Below are 20967 nucleotides of genomic sequence, written 5' to 3'. Positions count from 1 at the left end.
GTAGGAGAGATGAAACACATCAAAGAGAAACGTAAGGATTAGGAAACACTGGAATAGATTATGAAATCCCTTTAATTAGATATCCTTCAGACTAGAGTTGAAATTAAAACAGCAAGAATCATAGCAAGAACTCTTTATCCAACTGATTGACTGTCCTATCACAGGAATATACGTGCAGCAGCCTACAGGTGTGAGCTGGTCTAATGACCTCTGGGGTTCCTTCCAGCTCTGAGATTCTACAGTCCTGATGTAAGTAAGCAAAACATGACATAAATATAATGGTTATTCCGCTAGGCTTAGTTGCCAAGTAGATGGACATATGGGTATTCTCAAGGCCATGACCTTTCTGAAATGGATTAGATGCCATTTTCTGGGAAGAGGGATCATAGAGTTAGAGCTGAAAATGAATCTTTGCATCATTTAGTCCAATCCTATCAACTTACATAACTGAAGTTCAGAGAGGTTTAAATGTCCTTGGCCAGACAGCTGGTAAGCATCCACCATAGGATTTGAACCCAGAGTATCTTGACTATGTGTCCAGAATACCAGCCAGCACAATGTGATGCTACTAGTATTGGACTCACTGATTTTTTGTCTCCTACTCTCCCTGGTCTTCAGCAGATATATCAAGCAGTTACAGATAACACAGGAGGTACCACAATCTTTATCTGATCACATATAGTAGGAGAAGCCTATAGACATAGGGGCAGCTATGAAGTCAGGAAAATCTGGCCTCAAATCCTGCCACTGCCACTTGTTAGATGTGCCAATTAGGCAACAAAAAAGCATTTGTTAAATATCTACTGAGTGTTAGCTACTATGCTAAGTGCTAAGGATACAAAAGGTAATAAAAGATAATCCCTGCTTTCAAAGAGCTCACAATCCAATGCATGGAGACAATATGGCAGCTAATTGGTACAACGAATAGAGTGCTGGCCCTGGAATCAGGCGGGCATGAGTTCAAATCCAGCCTCAGACACTTACCAGTTGTGTGACCCTAGGCAAGTCTCTTTCACCCTATTTGCCTCATTTTCCTCATCTGTATAATGAACTGGAGAAGAAAATGGTAAACCACTCCAGTATCTTTGCCACGAAAATCTTGAATCGTGGACTGAACTCAACAACTAACAATTTACCAACAGGTTATACACAAGATAAACAGAAAATAATTGAAAAAAGGAAGGCATGAGAATTAAGCGAGACTGCAAAAAGGGACTTTAAAAGGTAAGATTTTAGTTGGTACTTGAAGATATCCAGGGAAGCCAGTAGATTGAAGATGAGGAAGAAGAACATTGCAGCATGGCAGACAGCCAAAGAAAATGCCTGGAGTTGAGTTATGAAGAGTCTTGTTTGGGTAACAGCAAGGAAGTCAATGTCACTGGATCAAAGAAAATGCTGGGGGTTATAAGTTTTATAGAAAGAATGGAAAGTGTTTGTGTGGGGGGAATTTCACTACTCAGTTCTCCAAGCAGCTAAGACTTTAAGTAAGATATATACCAGTTGTTAATCTGCATTGGAGAAAGGAGTTTCCATACTAGGAGTTCTCCACATGGATGAACTCATTAGACAAAGGAGAAAAACACTAGTCTCCTCCTCTTGCTTTGGATGCTGGCTCCATATCGCTGCCGTCTATCTCATTTTGGGGCGGAGAAACTAGAATCTGATAGACGCATTCAGTATTCCTATAATTCTGGGCCCCAAATGTGTGCGTGTGTGTACATACATGTATGTAAATGTCTATGTATATATTCTCTAATGTTGATGTAATTTGTTTGAGAGACAAAAAGAAAGAGCACACTTTATCTACCCCTGAGGCTATGGTTAAATTCGCAATCATCTGCTAAGCCAAAGAAAATGATTCCAGTGGGCTGCCTGCCTACCTCCTCAGGGCCTTGCTAGGATTAGAGAGTAAATTTTGGCAAAGCCTTTTGAGGTCATGGGATAAAACTGCTTTTAGATTACAGCCAATTATGCTCAGTGATTTGGTACTTATTATGAGACAAAACATAAAGAAGACAGACCCTGCTTTTGGGATTTCTAATCTAAGACACATTAAGCTAATGTACTCTTGGTACTGTCACTTTAACTCTTAAAGGTCCAGAGGATGGGAGGGTTGAGGAGAAGTGGCAGGGCAGTGGAGACAGAATAGAGGTCCATGGACAGTCAAAACCATGGCTGGCTTCCAATTCTCTGAAACGTCCCTGCCTCCTGGGACAGCTCCAGGAAACACCTCTGCCTGGAGTGAAGAATACATTGGGATATCTGAACAGGTTGTAAAGCAGATCCTGTCTTTAACTTAGTCATTGCATAGTCAATTTTTCTCTGAGTCACCTCCCCAAGATGGAAAAGCCAAAAAAAAAAATAATAATTTAACTAATAGAAACCAATGGGATACATTTCTGGAGGAGCAACTTTCTTCCCTTTGCTATTCGGGAGCCGGGCAGATCAAAATTCTCTGGAGTAAGAGCATGCTGTTTGTTTGTTTGAATTTTAAAACAGTAACAACATTTGTCTGGCATGGCTGAGGAGAGAGGGGAGTGGGGGGTAGAGTATCAATCTGTTGTCTGCATTTTTGATCAATCATTCCATTTGTTGCATGACACCAGGCACGGGCAATATTGCTTTATAAGGCTTATCGAGCTCCACAACCCATTCCAGAACCCATTTGTTATTCCAAAAGTATGTGCCTTGATTAATAATAGATGCTTAGCCACATCGTTAAGAAGCATGATTGGCACCTTCTATTGGTTGTCTTGAAGACTAATTTAGTGAGCTGGCTGACAGGAGAGCAAAGTTTTTATTGTTCTGTTGGCTAACTACAACATGCCTGCCTGTTTGCAAATGAAGAAAAATCCTCTCCTTTTAAGGTTTAGGCACATTGAGAGCCTAGGAAAACAAATGATTTGCTTTGAAAGTTGCTTAAATGTGTTTGGTTAATGAATCCTCTTAGAGATCTTTGCCCTGAATGCTTTCCCTCTTGCTTTCCTAAAGACATTTAACTCTTTTGGCGATCAAGTCTTCTCTAAAGTGCTACTCTGAGGCCTCAATCAGTTCAAAGAGCATTTATTAAGGTGCAAGGCTTGGAGCTATGGATCCAAAGACAAACCAGCTCAAAGAGTTTATATTCTACTGGGAGCTGACAGAAGTTCTACTCCCTAGGGTATGGGGATGACCCTGGCTTTTCAAAGGCACACACAGAGGAGTATTTCTACCAGGTCATGTCAACCTGGAAAAGCCAAAAGATAGACCCTGTGCCTGTCATCTGCAGACCAGCCTTGATAAGTTCAGAAATGCTCAGTGCCAGAGAGCTGACCACCACAAAAGGAGCTGTTTTAGCCACAGTGGTCAACGATTATCTACTGAGGTGTACGGGAGTTTTGATTTCTGGTGGTGGAAGCAGTGGCTGGTTTGAAGTAATGATAAGTAATAATATTAGCTTCCACTTATGTAAAATTCTATAAGGTCTGTCTCCCAGCTTCTTTACCCACAGTAACCCTGTGAGGGAGGTGCCAGAGCAAGTATTACCACCATTCAGAGAGATGTGAACAATTAGCACAGGGCAGGGGTATTCTGGAGCCAGCTCTAACTTAGCCGAGAAAGCTGACTGTAAAATTTTCAGTGTGAGTATGTATATCTTGGAAATTGGCAATCACTACTAACCAGGGCTTACATTTTTGTTTTGTTGATTAGTCAGACAAGAAAGTGATGGAGAAATGTTAGTCCTGCCTAATTTTTTTTCAGGGAAGCCAGGGTTAAATACTAGCATACCTCTGGCACAGGATCATACAGCTAGTGATGATCAGAGCCAGCCCTGAAGCCTAGATCTTCTGATTTGAACTCCAGGCATCTTACTACCTCACCAACCTACCAAGCTGGGGTTCACGATTATTTTTCTAGATGACTTTGAATATAAATGGTTTCCTTTGTGATCCTATATATTTTATTTTATGTACTTAAAAACAGTATTCTCAGTGGGAGTCCTTAGACTTCACCAAACTGCCTAAAGGGGTCCATGACACAGAAAACAGTTTTGTTGTTGTTGGTGATTTTCAGTTTTGTCTGACTCTTTGTGACACCATTTAGGGTTTTCTTGGCAAAGATGCCAATGGTTTAAATGATACAGATGAATTTATATGTAAATTATATAAATATAAATAAATAAATTAAATTCTATAAATGATCCCATTTTGGGGTTTTCTTGGCAGAGATACTGGAGTGGTTTTCCATTTCCTTCTCTAGCTCATTTTACTGGTGAGGAAACTGAGGCAAACAGGGTTAATTAAGTTACTTGCCCAGGGTCGAATAGCTCAAGTGCCCACGGTCAGATCTGACTTCAGGTCTTCCTACCTCCAAGCCCAGTGCTTGCTAATAGGGTAGGTGAATGTTCCAAAGGCACAATGCAGGAGTGCTGTTGTAAGGAGGCATGGAGGCATAGGGGTTAGATGGCTGAATTGAGAGTCAGGAAGAGCTTGGTTTAAATCCTGCCTTGGCTATGTGACCCAATCTCTCTGAGTTTTAGAGTCTGTTCTATAGAGCAGCATCTCCAGGGATACTCCTGGGGACAAGAAAAGTGCAAGGGTATTTTGAAGATCAAGTAGGATAATGCACGTAAAAGGCTTTGCAAACTTGAAAATGTTTTTTGTCTGGACTATTTCAACAGCCTCCCAGTTGATCTCCAGCCCTCAGTTTTCTCTCTTCTCCAATCCATCTTCCATACATTTACCAAAATAATATTTAAAAAAAACAACCAGGTTTGATCATGTCACACAAACCCTCCCCCATTAACTCTCCTGGCTCCCTATTACCTCAGGGATAAGATATACATGACTCCTTTTGGCTTTTAAAGCCATTTGCAACCTACCTCTGCTTTACATTTCCAAATTTATGACACATTATTCCTCTTTCTGCAGCCCTTCAGTCCAGTGGCATAGTAGATTGAATGTTGGACTTAGAGTCAGGAAGACCTGAGTTCAAATCTAGCTTTTAGACACTTTACTAGCTGTATTGAACAAGTCACCCACCCCTAGCCTGTTTATTCATTTGCAAAATATGGATTATGATAGCCCACATTCTAAGGTTTAAAATGAGGCAAGCTATGTAAAGCACTTTGCAAAATCTAAAGTACCAAATAAATGTTATATTTCATTATTACTTGTTGTTCCTCATTTACATATTTCCATCTGCTCCCTTTGGACAGTTTCCTCTATGCCTAGAATGAACTGGTTTCTCACCTTCATCTCTGAGAATCCCTCCTCTTCTTCAAAGTTCAGCTCATACACTATCTCTGACTCAAGGCTTTTTCTGACTCCCCCCATGCTCTTGCCTCCCTTTATTTTACATTTATTTTCATATATCTTTAGACGTGTACATATTGTTTTCTCTGGTGGAATGTAAACTCCTTACATAGAAGTTTATAGGATAGAGACTTCATTTCCCTTCTCTCTGCCTCCCCCCCACTCCCCAAGTCCTTAAAACAGTGCTTGGCATATAAAAGGAGCTTAATAAATGCTCAGTGACTTTTTTTGGACCACTTTAAGGGGCAAAGTGACATTTCTAGATATGCTTGTTAGTTTCCTGGCCCTTTTGATGTTTCACTTCAGCCTGCTAGAGGGAGATGATTAAAAAAATTGCTTCTTTAATATGTCAGTGTTTCAAGAATCTGTCTTTTCATTGGTAAACATATTCCCTGATGCAGTTATGATCCATCAGTGACTTTGTTGGTGGTCTTTTGCTGTGGCTTCAAACTTCATCACCCTTCAGCCAACCCGGTGATAGCCTCTTTCCAATTTTAGGCCAGCTTTCAACATCACAAGTAAAGCCTTTTCCACATGGTAGGGGATGCTGGTGCCTGTAAGACTTCCAATCCAGCATCACCCCCAAACCATAATGAGGCAAGACTAAGGACTCAAGGGGCCATGAGAACTGTCTTTAGATATCTCTAGACACTCGAGAAGAGGATGAATGCAAGGGATTTTTTTGTAGATCAGATTGTCAAGATCTTGCAACTGATTAAATAGCTGGGGAGAGTGAGATGATGACTCTGAGGTAGAGAAACTGGGTGAATGGGATGTAGGAAATTGGGAAGAGGGGTGGGTTTGGAACTCAGAAAAGGAGTCCAGTTTTGGACATGCTGAGTTTAAGACTTTAGAGAGGGAATAGAATGCTGGCTTTAGAGTCAGGAAAACCTGGTTTTAAATCCTACTTATTTACTGAGCAGCTGGTGGTGCAGTGGATAGAGAGCCAGGCCTGCCAGGAAGATGCATCTTTCTGAGTTCAAAGCTGGCCTCAGACACTTACTACCTGTGTGATCCTAGGCAAGTCACTTTACCCTGTTTGCCTCAGTTTCCTCATCTGTAACATAAACTGGAGAAGGAAATGGCAAACCACATCAGTGTCTCTGTCAAGAAAACCCCAAATGGGGTCACAAAGAGTTGGACATGACTGAACAACAAGAAAGACATTTATAGTTGTATGATCCTGGGCAAGTCACTTTCCCTCTGGGAGTCTTGGTTTCCTCATCTGCAAAATGAGGATGGCGTTGAACTTGATCATTCCTATGGCCCCTTTTGGTATAAAACTGGGATCCTCTCTGTGATCCTGTGATCTGAAAGGTGTCACGTGGAGGAAGGCCAGGATCATTTCATTCTTTGTACTTATTTCCCCAACACCATAGAAGGTGTTTACTGTAAATAATTGTCAATTCACTGACTGGCCCTAAAGGCTAGAATGAGACACAGTGGCTAGAAGGTACAGAAGAGGAATAGAGAAGGAAACGAATGTTTATACATATGTGCACATATCCACAATACACACATGCATACACATGTATACATACATGCTTACATACATAAATATTTATACACATATGCATACGTGTGTGTGTGTGTGTGTGTGTGTGTGTGTATGCCAGGTCCTGGGCTGGTGCTTTATAGATATTATATCCTTTGATCTTTGCAACAGCCCTGCAAAGTATGTACTATTATTTTTCTTCATTACACAGCTGAGGAAATTGAGGCAAACACAGAAGTTAAGTGATTTGCCCAGAGTCATGCAGTTAGTAAGAGTCCAAGGCAGGATTTGAATTCAGGTCTTCCTGACTCAGGCCCAGTATTCTATTTACTGTGCCACCTAGTATAAATTAAGCCTTGATGTAAGTAAGAGGGAAAAAAAAATGCTATCAGAATTATCCAAACGTGGAACAGCGCTGCCTTGGAAGGAGGTGAGCACAGCCACACTACAGGTCTTCCAGAGACTGAATAATGACTTTGATATATTATATGAAGTATACTTTGCAGGAGTGGGTTGACCTAAGAAATCTCTATGGTCCCTTCCAACTTTGAAATTCTATAATTCTTGAGGGTAACACAAGAAAATGAACACGAAGATAAATGTAGCCGTGGGGGTGGCAAAGTGTTTGTGTCACTTTAGTGGTCCCTGGAAGGTCCCTGACCACATCTTCTTTTCCATCTCTGATGTTCAGGTCCTCAGAGACATTGACTCATACCTCCTCTTGTGTCTACCCTGCAAAAGTTCTTTCCCTGGGGTCTGTGACTGTGTGGGTTTTTTTAATATTTTGATAACTATTTCAGCACAACTAGTTTCCTTGGTAGTTTTACATATTTTATTTTATCATATAAAAGCATGGTTCTGAGCAGGGTCTATATGGTTCACCAAACTGCCAAAGGGACCCATGGCAGGTTAGGAATTCCTAATGTATAGAAAGTCAACATGGATCCTGTTGACTTGTGCTGAGGTCTGGGTTTTTTCATTCTTCTAGATTTCAATTTTTCCAGTTGGTTGACTAGCAATTTTCCAAATTTTAAATTCTCTCCTGGCATTTTCTTAAAATTGAATATGTCTGAAATATAGGACACGAACACTAATTATAAAGTAACTAATATTTATGTGAGTAGGAATGAAGAACTGGTCTTGGAGTCAAGAAGACCTGGGTACAAGTCCTGTCTTGACATTTTATGACCATTAGTGTATCACTTGAGCCCATGGTGGTCCCCAGGGAGCTTATAAATTGAAGATCAGGTGCTGAGATGTATTACAAGAGGGAGTTTCATGTTAGTGACATTACAGGCCCTTTCTTTAACATATATATTTAATGTTTGCAAAGTACATTCTACATATAATCTCATGTCAACTCTGTGAGGTTGGTATTTCCAATATTTCTGTCCATATTCTATGGATAAGGGAACTGAGACTCAGAGACAAATAAAATGATTTGCCCATGATCATGTGGCTACCAAGTTGTTGTGTTTGTCCTTCATTCTTGAAGAGGACCGTGACATCGAGATGATGGCATGATATGTCGTTGACTTTGATTTGAGTGAGGGAGGGCTATGCATGGTCACCAACCTCACTTTTTTCACCTGAGCCATCTGGGTCCAGTGGCCTGATATTCATCAGGAAGACTGGAGATGGCCCAGGATGCACTGGGAGACCCTGGACCTTTCAGGCTAAGGTCTTATCACATTCTCACTTTGAGTGAGATACACCCATTCAATGAACAGACTTCTTTAAGTTACTCAATGGATGGCCCCCTTAATAAAAAAAAAAATAATAAAGTAGGAGGGGTAGACCCTCAGGGTTCCTGGGTAAAAGAGAAACAATTACTATTTAGTTGTTACATTCACTCTGTGCTAGGACAAACACAGCCTGTGAGTGAGTAGCAGCTCCCCTCTCTTTCCCTCCCCTCCCATCTCCTCTCCTCTGGTGTTCCATACAGGGGAAGGTACACTTCATGGCCAAAAGCTGCCTTTTTTCCTTTGGGTGTACTGGCTACATTTCTTGCTCAAAGATCAAGCCTTAAACCCAATTCATTCTGGAGCTCATGGACTGGACAAGTCTCCACCCCGCCAAGTATCAGAGATTTGAAACCTAGTCTTTCTGACTCCGCAGCTAGTATTCAATCTTCCCTGCCATCATCATGGAGTCTAGAACTGGAAGAGACCTTTAGAGTTCATCTAGTCTAAATGCCTTTATTCTAATAGATAAAGCCTAAAAGTAACTAAGGAATAGAAAAGTGCATTATAAATATTATGTGCTATGGAAATGCTGAATTTAATAAGTGGCAAAGCCAGAATTCATTGTAACTGTAGAATCTCCTTATTTGATTGGATGCTTCATTTCTTCTGTATTGCCTGATGTTTCCAGCTCTTCTGAGATAGTCACTATAGTACCAAAACCCCATAATCCTCATGGTTTTCAGACCTCAGTATGGCACCAAAAATTTGTAATCCTCATGGTTTTCAGTCCTTTAGTGTTAGACTTCTTTCTTCTCTTTCGTTATTGTGGCCAAAAGAACTGTCCCTTCCTCAGCCTGAGAGCTCCTTTCCCTGGCGGAGACAAGGCACTCACTTTGATCTTCCGTGGCTTTGAAATCATTGAGTCTAAACAACATTCCAACTCACTTGTCCAGTTTCTAAATGGACAAAGCAGGTACATACTGAATGTTAAGGGTGAATGGACCAATATTTTAAAAGCACTAAAAGCCCTTTCACTCAATATATTCCCAGAACATAGCTTTATTTCCAATTACCCTGCTTTTTCTTCAAACCTAGAAACAACAAATGAATAACAGATGTCAACCCCAATTGAAGGCTACTTTACTGAAGACTGGCTGTTCTTGCTTATTGGAAATGCTTTTAGAATGATTTCTTTTTGTTTCTGTTACCATGACAATGTTTGGCCCCATCCCCTGTTTTCTTTCTCCAGATCTAAGGAAGACTGTAGGCAAAAGGGAATTGCCATTAAAAGAAGTCTTACTTGCTATTTTGAAAAAAAAGTTATAAGGGTATCAGTATAATGTAGGGAATTGAAAGTCAGGGTATTGGGGTTTGAATACTGGCTTTGCCATATATTACCTCTGTGATCTTGGGCAAATCACCTTATCTCTTTAGGCCTCACTTTCCTTATTTGTAAAATGAAGGAGTATTATATCTAAGGTACTTTTCATTTCTAAAGTTCTTATTCTAAGTGTATCCCTTCCCCCTTACTGTTATGTGGTCAATGGGATTTGCTTATATGATACAATTTCCCACTGTTCCTCTATTGGAGATAAAACATACTTGCTTCAATCTTTATGACAATCAAACTCATGAAATAATGTCCAGAATGGCATCCTAAGAATGTCCTTCTATTCAAGATAGCAATCATCTACTTTGAAAAGTTCACTCATTATGGAATCATTGTTGGCGTTCTACCATATCAACTTTTTGGACAGGGTTTGACTGACATTTTACTTGTGTACAATACAGAATTACCCTCTCGTTCAATGAGAGACAATTAGTGGAGTCCTCCCTTTAGGAGGAACTAATGACTCTAAGTAAAGGAAAATTTGGGAAATTGGTGGATTCTCCTCATTCCTCTGACTCCTTTTATTTGCTTAAACCTCATTAGTTAGGCTTTGAAACAAAATTCTTGCTCCTTGCATGAAAGATAAGCACTGGGGCATTGCGGGAGGCAAGAATTCTAAGCCAGGAAGAATTCAGGAACCCCTGGGGTCTATTATCAGGTCTGCCAAGGTCTTCTTGGGTAGCCCAAAGCTTTTCACTTCTGTGTCAAATAAATATGCAAATTCTTACTTCACTGGGAAAGCAAGTTTTGAGGGCCATTAATGAAAGCTCTATCTATCTGTCATCTATTTATCTATCTGTTTATCTACCTACCTACCTACTTATTATCCAACTATCCTTCTATTAAACAATCCAAGAACATATTATGAAATCCAGGGTTAGTGGTGAGGCACCTTGTACCCCTCCAGTAGAGGGGGCTGGGTTTGACTCTGACTTTCTCTGTGATCTCGGAAAAATTACTTCCTCTGAGCATCAGTTTCCTCTTCTGTAAAATGAGGATATTAGACCACGTGTCCCAGAAGATTCCTTCCATATATCTCTGTTCTTTTGATCCTGTGAATTGGATTCAATATGCTTGAGAGGCGATGGCATATTAGAAGGTGTGCTAAATTTGGAGTCAGAAGACTTGGGTTTGAATCCTGGTTCTGTCACTAATATGGCATGTGAAGGTGGGTTCTTAACTTCTCTGAACCTCAGTATTATCACCTATAAAATGGGAATAATAATACTGGTAGATAGCTTGCAATATTACTGTGAAAGAAGTCCCGGATAAATTCTAATTTGTTATGTAGTTATGAACCGTTATGATTCTTGTTTTCATAACAACTGATCAACTTGCAAGCTATAACTGTTGTCACTAAGATCACTCTCTTTCATCTCGTATCCCTCAAAATTTCAAAATTGCCTGCCAGAAGCACTTCATTGGTTGTGGTCAGATGCCGTTGCTTGCCAGGAATACAGGGTGCTAAATTGGGAGAGCTAACAAGAAATTGGTGTCTGGTCTAAAAACAGGCATCAGCATGAAGATCAGTCAGAAATTGGCTGATGACATCATGACTTACTTAGAAAATCAGCATTAAAAAAGCTGAGACAATAGCTTCAGACAAAGTCACAGGCTGCAAAATGAACCATAAAAGCCAACCACATTATTACATAGCTATTGTTTTTAGTTCCAAGAAGGACTAATAGAAAGGAAGTTTCATTCAAAATAATTACCAAGTCCATAAGATGCTTGGTAGTCAATTAGCCAAAATACTCAACCCTGCAAAGGTACAAGAAATGAAGAACAACTTAAATAATTGGAGAAAAGTTCAGTTCTCATGTCTACGTTGTGTCAATATAATGAAAATGATGATATTAAAGAAGTTAATTTATAAATTTGACTATTAATTTATAGCTTTAATGCTCTACCAGGCTATCTATCAAAGGCATACTTTACAGAGTTGGACAAAATCATAAAAAAATGTCATTTGACATAACAAAAAAATCTATATTATCAAGGGAAATAAAGGAAAAAATATAGGAAGAGGAATATTATTTCCAGACATCAAACTATATTATAAAGCAGCGATCATCATGCCTATGCACCCTCAAAAAAACAGAATAAAAGAAAACCTGCCTTGATTCATCCATCCCCACTACCTATCTTCCTATATCTCACTTCCTTTTTGTGACAGGACCCTCTGAGAAGACCATAGGTGTTTCCACTTCCTTTCCTCTTGCTCTCTTGTCAACTTCATGCAGTCTGGCTTGTGATTTCATAATTCCCCTGAAATGGCTCTCTCCAAAGTTACCAGTGACCCCTCAATTGCCAGATCTAATAGCTTTCTCTCCAAACTCACCCTTCTTGATTCCTGAAACGTCCCTTTTGACATTTCTTGTGGCACAATAGCATTTCATTGTATTCCTGTACCACAATTTGTTCAGCCATTTCTTGATTGATGGGTATCCCTTAAGTTTCTGATTCTTTGCCACTACAGAAACAACAACTATAAATATTTCTGTATATGTGAATCCTCCAACTGCTTTGTGAGGTCATATTATTCACAGCCTTCAGTTATCACCCTCCCTAATATTTTACAGATAATCTTCTACCATAGATTAGTGTTACCCATGGATATCATTTGCTTTCTCAGTAAAAAAGACCAAGTGTTTATTGTCTGATCTGGTCTGTGAACCCATCTTCCCTTTGTTGTGGTGACTATTTTACATTGGTTAAACATCTCCAAGCACATGACTCAGAGAACATACAATAGCCTCTAAAAACTCTCCACAACAATAGGTTAAGGTCATGTAAGTTTCCCTAACAGATGCAACCACAAACATAACCATACAAAGATCTTAGTATTAACATTAAACAACACATATAATACAGAGACATGATTTTACCAGAGATACTTGATAGAATCATGGAGGATTTCCTGAACCCAATTCAAATAGCAGAGGAATTCTTTATTAAGGGAATAGTTCAAGTTACATTATTGTTTGTGGATGATGGTAAACTAATTGGATCAAAGCCTGAAATACTGAGGGTTTTTAATGAGATTCATAGTTGTTCAAAAGAGACTAACCCAGTTGAATTTCTACAGGAAATGGTGATAGTCTGTGTTATGTCTGATCCTTTATCTATTTTCCATCTTAAAAATATAATAACTTGTCAAAACAGGTCAGGATGGAACGATTTTATTTGCACGGAATATCTTCTCATCTGCACGCTTCCTTCAAATTTCGTATAGACTTTAATCTCCAATCTGACAGGTTGATGGTGGTCTTACTAATCAGGTGACTAAGAAATGTCTGTCATATCAGTAACAGTTATTTTCTATCTGTTAAGACAGAGTCAGTTTCACTTTTTTTTGTAATTCTGACTTTCTTCTTAAAGGCAAGAAGAAAGACAGGGCCAAAAGGAGCAGGATTCTAGGCAGGGGACACAGAGAAAAAACATTTTTTTTGCTCATCCATTCTTTGAATTCTGTTTTGTCAAAGACTAAGGATGTGGGATAAGATTTTGCTTGTTTATTTGATGGTTATTAAGTTCATAATAAAAATATATTATTGTCCTCCTCCCCCACCAAACATCCACATAAGAAAAAACCAAAAAAGACAGAGTAAATTATGTTATTACATGACCAGATGCATGTTACACATGAAAATTTTGAATTACATATAAAAATGTATGTGACATGCTTTCAGAAGGATAACCTATTAATATGTACACACATGTACATGTATATGTATACAAATATATACACACTATATATACACACACACACATATATGTATATGTATCTGTCTTGAACAGGTCCTACTAACATACAATAAGAGAAGACAAGGATTGAAAAGAAGGAGATTTTTTTGCCAGAGCATACTTGGAAAGTTATGTTGTTCTTTCACTGATCCTAGACTCTTCCTTCAGACCTTTGAAATTTGAGTTTTGAATTGAAACTATCATACAAATTTCGTTTCAGCACTTAGGTAATCGCAACTAGTAGCCAAGTCTGTCTTTTAGTGCTGTGAACTATAAGATTGGAAAAATATTTGAGAAGAGAGTTAGAATCAGAAGTTTTTTGATGTCACTTAAATTACTTCCAGAACAGTTTCTTGCTAGGGACTTCATGGTCTTGGTTTTCCACACTCAGCTGTCCCTTTAGACTTCACCACGGAGAGGCCATGGGAAAATTACTCATGAGGTGTGTTTGCTCCTTCCAAGTCCCAGAACAAATATGGTCAAGCAGTAATAGATTCCCATGGAAGAAATTAGAGCCAATGAGGGCTGAAAGAAAAGGAGATTTGGGTTTCTGAGGAGAGACATCAACTTTACAGCTGAAGGGAGAGCTCACTCAAGTCATTTCTCATGTGTAACTTTCTTGTATCATCCCATCATACAACATGACATGATCTGAAAGTATGATTTACATCTCACTCATAAAACATACTTTTGATGGTGTGTCTGTGTGTGATTTTTATGATCATGGGCAAGTTAATTAAGTATTCATTAATCCAGGTAGCTCTCCAAGGCTGTAAATGGTAAAGCATGTATTATTTTGCATTGGAAAAGAAATTTTCTTCATTTGTAGTTTTCTATGCCAATGAAATCATGTTCTTGTCTGTCCATCTTTCTATCTATCTTCTATCTATCATCTATCAACCTATCAATCTATTTATCTATCTACCCATTTATGAATAGCTAACACTTAGAGAGCACTTTAAGGTTTTCTAAGTGATTCTATATGTACACACATATTTACATACATGACCAATCAATTAATAAGCATTTATTAATCACTCATGTGTTATGTGTGTGTTATTTCTTTATGTTCATTTGCATATGTTCATAGAATATTAGAGCTGGAAAGGATCATAGAGATAATAACCCAGTCATTTTACAGATGATAGAAATGAGGGCCCAAAGTGACTTTCCTAGATAAAGAGGTAAAGCCATGATAGAACTCAGAATTTCTGACTCCTGTGCTTTTAAAGGGGAAAAAATGTTTTATTGGCTCCTTGGTGGTGGCGGTGGTGGAGGAGACAGGGTCTGGACTTGAGATTTCATCAGAGTTGGAGCTAGCCCTTGAACCTAAAAGTTCGCAGTTCCAAACCAGGCCTTTCATCCTCTGTCTCACTCATCCTCTCTTGTTCTGGATAGCCCAGACATTGCCAGAAAACAGCCTGCACCACAGAGCTCTAACACAGAGACGACAAACAGTTAATCAGAATCAGTTGTCACAGCAAAGTGCCCATGAGTAGCAGCGTGTTCAACACTCTTTCTTTTTATTCTACAGGCTACTGTCAGATTGTTTTTTCTTTTTAAAAGTCATGTTTATCCACATGCGTTCCCAGATGTTCAACATATGTGTACATACATTCAGCAGGATTTTTCTCTTCACTTCAGGAAATATTCATTCCCTCACTCCAGAGGAAAGAAGCTAGTTATTCGTTCTTTCATCCTGAGTTCTGTCAACCAGTCTCATAGAAGAGAGGACAAGCTGTCTAGTTCCAGAAATGGTCCTCCCATAGCAGTATCCAGTTGAAAGGCTCTCTTTATGCCCCCAAAGCATGTAAAGGAAATGACTGATATAAGCCCTTGAAGAATGCTCAGAATTCACCTCTACCCTTACAATATAGCATTGATAGCTTATAATATACACTAATAATAGCTTGTCACCCATGGGTGGTAGGAAGGTTGGAAGTAAGGGGGAGAGAACAGGATAAAATTCTCTTGTATAAATGCACACCAGTGCCAGGCCCACAAGAGGACAAGTTGGCTGACCGAATCATTCCATGAAACCTGAATTCACTTTAAGGCGAACCTCTCACGGGTAAGCTGAGGGCCATGGACATTGCTTATCTCAAACAGACCTGTCTATAAAGGTCCCATTTTGAGATGTCAGAACTCAAATACACACAGATCATATAATAAGAAAAAACGAAGAAAATTACCCCTGGATATTGGCGTGGAAGCTGGAGGACAAAGGTCTACCCAGTTACCATATTGACAGCCAATTGGATGAAGTGCTTTAGAGCTCAAATGTTCTTTTCCAAAACATGGAGTGACCTGAGGACACGATGTCCATGGTTTCTGTCAAATGTTCTCTTCTGAGTATTTCATTTTTTATCAAAGTCTTTCTGAAGACAGCCGGCTTGAACTACTAGTTACTCTTTAATAAAAAACACAGTGGACACTGCCATTTACTTAAATTAGACTTTCATCCCTTAAATGCTCTGTAGCCACATGAGATGAAAATACATTTGGGCAGACAGTGCAGCAAGCAAGTCTGTTGCATAACACATGTTGTGTTTCCTTTTCCTAATGAAAACTGCATTGCTTTCCATTTTACGGGACTTGGCTGTTTCTGGCAATAGTACGCCAATAGCAATAGCTCTGTAGAGGGGGCCAAAGACTAGATGGAGATTCCCTAGCTCTTCCTTTCTTCACAGACTCTACCTTCAATGCTTTCCTGACTATCATGCATTAGAACCTTATCCTATTCACTCAATAAGAAGTTACTTATTAAATGTATGTATGTATATGTGTATGAACATATATATGAATGGAGGGCAGCTACATGGTACAGTGAGTGGAGTGCTGGACCTTGGAGTCATCTTCCCGAGTTCAAATTTGGTCTTAGACACTTACTAGTTGTGTGACCCTGGGCAAGTCACTTAACCCATTTGCCTCAATTTCTTCATCTATAAAATGAGCTGGAAAGGAAACGGCAAACTGCTCCAGTATCTTTGCCAAGAAAACCCCAAATGGGATCACAGAGAGTCAGACATGACTGAAAATGACTGAATAACAACAAAATGTGTAACATGGACAGGATTAGGAATGGAAATACGTTTGGCACAATCCAACTCTACTGTTCAAATTGTCTTTCTTTTTTTTTTTTAATCCATAACACTTCATCTCCTATCTCCTTGTTTTTGTCTAGCTCTTTCTTCTACGCCTGGAATGCTATCTCTTATTACCTCTTCCACTTAAATCCTCAGTTTGTTTCTAAGCTCTACTCCAACGTCATCTAACGGAGTGCCCACCACATAAGAGGTGCCTGAAAAATGCTTGTTGATTGATTGATTGCCATTTGCGATCGTCATCTCCTCTGAATTCTTATGGGTTATGCTTTTGTTACTTGACATTTACCTAGCTGTCCCCTGGATGGATAGTTCCCTCTTTATGTATGTGTTTTCCCTTCCCAACTAGATAGAATCTTGATGGCAGGGCCATGGCTTCCTCTTCATATCCCCAGACTCAATTTAGTTCCTGTTATGCTGTAAGTTTAGAACTGTAAGCAACCTCAGAGACCTTCAGGCCAACCCCCTCATTTTGCAGATTGTGAACTGATTTATCCTAAGAACCTATAGGACTGACTCACAGGTAAAGGAGAGCCTGAAAAAGGCTGGGGGATATTAGGGAAGATTTCCTATGGAAAATGGTACTAATTTTGGTGTGATCCTAAAGCTGAGTGTAATAGGAAGTCAGGAGTTCTAAAAGTTAAAAGTAAGGGGGAGTATTATTTCAAGCAGGGGAATAGTCTGGAAAGAAATGGAGTCAGGGAAAGTATATATTTGAGAACAGCAAATCTGTGTCTGATGGGAGCTGTCTCTGAGGTGGGGGGGAAAGAAAAAATTATATGATAACTTTAATATATATTTATGTACATATATATATGTATATAACAGGAATAGTGAATTGTACATAATAGATTTACCATTTTATGTGCACTTTTTCCCCCTGTTCTACTATGTTATGGAAATGCTTGTTTTATTTAGGTTCAGAAGAAAATGAAGGAGACAGACAGACAGAGAGATAGACAAACAGACAGACATATAGAACAACAAATAGACCAGTTTGACCAGAGTGTAGAGGAGTGTAATGTGGAACATCTCTGGAAAAAGGGGCTGAACTGCTGTCCTTCCTCATCTCTGCCTAGGGGTTTCCTTGGCTTTAAGTCGCAACTAAAATCCTGTTTTCTATAGAAAGGCTTTCCTAATCTCTAAATTCTAGTGCTTTTCTTCTGTTAATTATTTCCCATTTATCCTGTAAAAAGATCAAGGGCTCCCACTACATTGGGGCCATCACCAGTGGTCTTGACCTATGTCTTGCCATTGGACTCTGAAGGCCCTGAAAGACCCAATGAGGCTGATCACTTTGCCCAGTTCTGCCTCACTTAAATCCAATTCACTTGCAAGTCAAGACATCACCTTCCTGATGTCATTGGTCTTTGAGAAAAAGAGATGAACAGCAACAACTCTGTATATATTTTGTTTGTAATTGTTTGATTTTATCTCCCCCATGAAACTGACCTCCAGGACAGAAACTGTCTTTTGTCTTTTTTTTTTAATCCCCAGAGCTTAGCACAGGGTCTAGCACATAGTAGGCACTTAAGAAATGTTCATTGACTGAACCAGACCATAAAAGAATTGAAATGCTGAACTGGAGATTTTATATTTTTCCCTAGTTGCCATAAGTGACTTTTGAATGTTACTCGGCTGCTGCCATTTTGCTCTCTGCTCACCCAAGGCAAAAGGAAGGGTCTAGATGGATGAGGAAATGTCAATGTCTTTACAGTGACAGATTTTGTTAGGCTGGATACCCTAGAGCATAGGAATTTGAGGAATGTCAGTGGAAAGGACCAGTAATTCTCAGGACATCCAGTGGAGTACGAATCAACTGGGGAAAAGTATAATAATTAAAAAGTATTGACATACACTAAACCTTAACAATTTTTACACCTTTAGAAATTTAATATACGTATCATTTGGTCTTCTTGGAGAGTGAAGGGCAAACAGCAGCAATGCAGTATGTATTCCTTTTTGCTGCAATCACTTATTTTATATGATTTGCCGTAGAATTCATAAATTCTTGGTACATATTCTTTAATTTTTCATCCTTAGCTACATTTTTGCCAGATTTGACATTAAGCATATCTTTGAGGAATGATCCATTTTTCTAGCCTTGATTTTGGTCAATAGATTTTCAATAGGGTTTAAATCTAGTGATTTCTCAGGACACGGAAGCATGTTTATCTCCATCTCTTAGATAAATTTCTTAACCTTTGTGGTGCATGAAACAGCCCAAAGTCATGCTATAGTGTTCTATTTCCATAATTCTTAAACAATTCTGCTTCTCAGTGTATCAATATGTTTTTTAGAGTTCATCATTCCTATTTTGGAGACAAAATTTCCAGACCCACTGAAAGTTTAAAAAAAATCCTAAAACATTGATTCAGGTGATCCTTTTCCTCTCCGTGAAGGTGCCAAATCTGACAATCTTACGCAGATATCTTTTGTTAAGGGCTTTGGAGTAGCTTTGAATTAAAAATGTGGAAATCTCATCAGTAAAAATTACCTTTCCTCCCCCAGTCTTTAGCACTCCAATTTTTGCATAGTCTAATCCATGATAAGCATTTTTTTCTTTATAGTAATAGTTAACAACTTTTAAAAAATTCTTTTTCTTGATATTTTTTTCAGTTTCAAGAAGCCTTTGTAGAGGCATCAGTCCTAACTTCTTCAGCTTCAGATCTTGTTGAAGGTCTTTGCTTGCATTCTGAGGATTAATGAGGTTATTTTGCAAGGATGGGTTGTCAGTTTTTGAAAGTTGTTATTTTCTACTGCACTTGCCTTTGTGTTTCTGTGCAACTGATACTATTTCACTGAATGTTGAATGATCTTTAATTTGCTTGATTTCCCCACACCAATCAATTCTACCTATCTCCAACAAGTATTAACTTGCTCTTGAAGAGCTATGACTTGCAACCTTCCTTCAAGTAAATGTCTATTCTGGAATAACACAGAATTAAAGATACAACAAAGAAACAATGACACACTTGTGAATAGCAAGAAATCTAGCATTCAATTGACAGAGAACTAACCAAAGGTGAGGAAACCAGTTCATATATCATACATCACATATATCATGTATTGTACATATGTGTTATATACATCATATGTATATATCCACAAACATTTATTAAATGCTAGGAACTCAAATAAAATGAAACAATTCCTCAAGGAACTTGCATTTTAATAATTAATCTGATGTCATTCTAGATGTTCTGTACACAAGTTTGATCATGTCACTGCCATACTCTAGAAATTTCCATGGTTCCCTATCTCAAAAAAAAAAAAATGCCTCTATTTGATGTCTAAAGCCCATATAATCTGACTCCAATCTATCTTTGTTGACTTATCTCATATTATTCCTCCCCACTTGTTCCTTGTGCACTCTGTGTTCTGGGCTAATTGCCTCATTTGCCCTTCTTGTGCACAACATTCCTTTCTCAACCTTCTGTACGGACTGTTCCTCATATGCGTAATACCACTTTTCTCATCTTTGCCTCTAGGAATCCTTAGCTCCTGCCAAAGTTCAGCACCAATTCCACCTCCCACGAGGCTTTTTCTGATCCTCCCAATGCCAGTTAGGACTCTCACTTGTTCTCCAAAGAAATTACATTGCCTTTACTTTGCGTATTATATATTTACTTACCTGGGAACATGTTAGTCCCCTCAATCCCCATAAAAATGTAAGTCCTTTGGGGGGGGGAATCAGTTGTTATTTCCTTTGTCTTTGCATTCCTTGCATCTGGCACAGTGTGGGACATGGATATTTAATAAATACTTGTTAAATTAAATGGAATTTTTAGAGACAGTGCCTTATCCACTTTAACAAGAAATGACTTACTAAGAAAATCAAGAATTCTGACTTAATGTACTCCGAAGTCCTCCATCTTCCCTATATTGACTTAGAAAATGTTGTTATTGTTTTCTAGGAGCAACATGCTTTCTTTTTATGCAGGAAGAGAAACTAGACTAACACCGAAAGTCAGTAACAGAGACAGAAATAAAATTCAAATGCCTTAAAAATTGGGGGGGAAGAAAAAGGGGGGGGTTATTTATGGTCCATTGACCCAGCCCTCAGTCCTTTGTAGACAGATACCATAGAAGAAATAACCATTTTTAGCAGCTCTAACACTGATGCCCCAGGCCCAGAATTAATCTATTCCTACTATCTACATGGAAAAAAGTATAATATTGAGTTGAGTGTATCTGTTTAATGAATTTGATTAACGTGGAGCTCACATGGATAATTCAGGACCTTTGCCTT

Source organism: Notamacropus eugenii, chromosome 1, assembly GCF_028372415.1.
Source record: "Notamacropus eugenii isolate mMacEug1 chromosome 1, mMacEug1.pri_v2, whole genome shotgun sequence".
Classification (NCBI taxonomy): Eukaryota; Metazoa; Chordata; class Mammalia; order Diprotodontia; family Macropodidae; genus Notamacropus; species Notamacropus eugenii.
This window is presented reverse-complemented; position numbering follows the sequence as displayed.